Source organism: Silene latifolia, chromosome 5, assembly GCF_048544455.1.
Source record: "Silene latifolia isolate original U9 population chromosome 5, ASM4854445v1, whole genome shotgun sequence".
Classification (NCBI taxonomy): Eukaryota; Viridiplantae; Streptophyta; class Magnoliopsida; order Caryophyllales; family Caryophyllaceae; genus Silene; species Silene latifolia.
In genome coordinates, this window is record NC_133530.1 from 47,904,690 (window position 1) to 47,908,254 (window position 3,565).

A 3,565-nucleotide genomic window follows, 5' to 3' on the forward strand; every position below is an offset into this window, starting at 1 on the left:
TCCGAACGGATAGGGTTGGACCTAACCCGTTTTTCTCGCGTGAACAGTACAATCCGAGCGGATTGCAGTCGGGACGGGCGGATTCTCGATGGGGAAGACGGGCGTCTTCTGTAGAATCCGCACGGATTCTAGAACAGAGAAATCTGTTGGTTGAGAAGCAGGGAGAAGACGGGCGGATTTTGTACGGGACGCACGGCTTGATCAGGACGGGCGGATTTTTGATAATCCGCACGGATTTTGGCACAGATTAAAATCTTGCTTCTGGATGTCATACGGGACGGGCGTCCCGTGAAGAAGACGGACGGATTATCTGGGACGGGCGGATTTCTTTGAATCCGCTCGGATTCTTCCTCAATTTCAGCTTTTTCTTTTCCGTTGGCCCTGGACGGGCGGATTTGCTTGGATCCGAGCGTCTCTGCTTTTCTCTCCTTCTTCTTTCTTCTTTCGTGAAATGATAAACCCTTTTTCACCGATTTTCTCTTATCCTTTTCTGAAATTTGCTTTAGGAAAACATGTAAGATGACTCTCTCTCTCTCCTCTCTCATATGCAAGGAATTAAATGCAAATGTAAATGTACAATTTTATACAAAGTAGGATGGGTTCAAGAAATATCTTACAAATGGTGGTTTGAGATAGGACTCCACCAAACTAGTTCAATTTGTAGAAATTCTTATCCATAGAGCTCAAGGCTCTCAACAAAAGGTCAAAAGCTTGTGAACAAGCTCCAAACAAGCATAAGTATGGGTTGCTCCACTTGAAAATGAAATTTGGCCAAGGGGGTTTGTAGAATATTCTTTTTCTTGCCTCCTCCTTAGTGTTAGGGCTTTCCTAATGTTTCAAGTAAACATATTCATGATTCTTGTTAAGATTGAGCGTGAAGTGTGGTTCATTTTCATCCGTGGACTTCCACTTGCCAACTTCTTCTTCAATTTTGGTGATGATGATAGCATTTTGATTCTTCAATCCTTCCAAGGTGGAAGGAGAGTTTTCATGACTTTGATGATCGGATACCATAGGAGTTGAGATTATGGGTGCCAAATCTTCACAAGTAGCCTCACGAGCAATTTTCTCTTTGAGCTTTTTCACCAAATAACTCTTGTAAGACACTTTGGCTTTTTGAAGAAGATCTAACATATCCTCTTCAATGATCATTGGTTCCATGATAGGTGCCAAGTGGTCTTCGTGAAGGATAAAGGAAGGACGTTCTTCTTCATGATAGGGTATCTCAAATGTCTCAAGGATAGGCTCCTCAAGCATGGTGATATTGTGAATCCCTCCTCTAGGATCATCATCATTGTTGCTATCTTCACGTAAATCATGAATGGGGGCTTCATCTAGCTCTTTTTCCAACACCTCAACGTTCACATCAAAGGACACACCCTCATACTCACAAAGGTTAAGAGTATTTGGTTTGCTCAACCTCATGTCTTCCTCATCAAACACAACACTCTCATAGTCGCAAGAGCTCAAGGAACTTGGCTCCTCCCACTTCTCATCTTTCATGTCAAAGGTTACTACTTCAAACTCGCATTTATGCTCAATATCCAAAGAGCGGTGGTGAGGGGTTGCTTGGAATTCTTTTAATTGGGCAATTTGAATCTCCAATTCCTTTCTTTGGATAGCGATGTTTTTAAGAACATCTTCTTCTTTTCGGCTCTCTTCTAGCATTTGTTTGAAGAAGTTTTGTTGGTCTCCCATCATTTGGAGGATCATGTTTTGAATGGGTTCATTTCTTTGTTGTGGGTGGGTGTGAGAATGGTTGTATTGTGGTATTTGAGGTTCATTGTGAAACGGGTATTGAGTGGGTGGTTGTTGTTGATATTGGGTGTGGTGATTTTGGTGGGAAAAATTGGGGTAGTGGTTAGGATTTTCATTGTACAAATAGTAAGGTAGGTTTGTGTTGACTTGCTCCTCCTACTCCCCATACCCATAGTCATACTCAAAAGATCCTCCACATACTCCATAACACATGTCTTGAGTCATTATAACTGAGACAAGGAGATAACTACAAGCATAGAAACTACACAAAAACGGTAAGAACAACCCTTGAGGAACTAAAGCACAATTAAAATAGACAAACAAGTAAGAACTTAATCACATAGCACCGTCCCCGGCAACGGCGCCATTTTGATGTGAAACGATGTCGTCACTCATCCAATCAAACACATTTATAATACTCAACAAACAACTAGTTAGCGGTAAGTCGAGGTCGATCCATGGGACGGTGTGCTTTGGGTTCTAAGTCTATCTATCTCAATTTATGCTAGTGTCACAATTTGGTTGGGTTTGTAGTTGTGTCTAAACTAATGCAAGCAATATAGTGAAACAAGCAATAAAGGAAAGATGTAAACAAACGATTAAAAGTGCTAGGATATCATGGGGTCATGGGGGATTCATGGTGTTGATCATACAAACATGTTTACAAGGTTGCAAGCAATTAAAGTTGTGGAGAAACCGAGTTGGGTTATATCTTACGGTTCTTAGGAAGAGTTGGGTCCCGGAGCCGAATCGATTAGATTGTACAACACCTACAAGTCAACTTAATTTCCTCCTAATCAACTTCAATGCATGGTCTAACAAGACTCGAGTTGGTTTATATCTTACAAGTCAAGTTGAATAGATAAGAGATGGTTGTAAATGCAAGGATTCATAGGCTTAGCATTTCATCAAACATAACATGTGCATAAAGTTGACATCACAACAAGCAAGCAATTTAATCATGTGAACATATTAGATTAAGCATGAATCAATCCCATGTTGGTTTCCCCTAATTACCCACTAATCCTAGCTAAAGAAACTACTCACTCATTATCATGGGAAACATGTCATTAATGGTGTCAATCATCACAACAAGTATAAACATGATAATAGAATGAGGAAATAAACAATAAAGAGTAAAGAGTAAAGGATTTATACCAAACTTGAGATGATCCAAATAATAAAGCAAAGAATAATAGAAGAAACTTGATGATTGATGGAAGGTTGTCAATCTCCCAATAATAACCCAATAATCTTCAATTACCCAATAATAAACTTGAATAATAAACTTGAACAATAATTAAGGAGAGATTAATGTGTAATTTGAGGAAAGATTAAAGAGTAATCTATTCTAATCTACTCCTAATCTAATCTAAAGAAGGATTTTTCTAGCTAAAAACAACATGCTTGATTAATTACAAAGATGGGGTATTTATAGTGGAAATTAGGTGGATGCATTAGGGTTAACTAAGGGCTAAACTAGTAATTACACTTTTTTAAGTTTGAGCAAGGAGACTCCGGTATTTTCTGAGAGAAGGGCTTCTCTTTTCGTAGCTTGAAGAAGACAATCCGTGCTGTGAAGAAATCCGTGCGTATTGGGGTCGGGGACGGACGGAATCGGCAAAGGAATCCGAGCGGATTCAAGAGAATCCGGGCGGATTCGGGTGGATGAATCCGAGCGGATTCAGAGCAGGACGCTCGGATTGTTTAGTGGAGACGGGCGGATTTGAGACAATCCGCTCGGATTGTTTTTCAGCAGTGGTTCTTCTTCTTTTCTTCCCTTTTTGCTCATTTCCATTTTATTCTT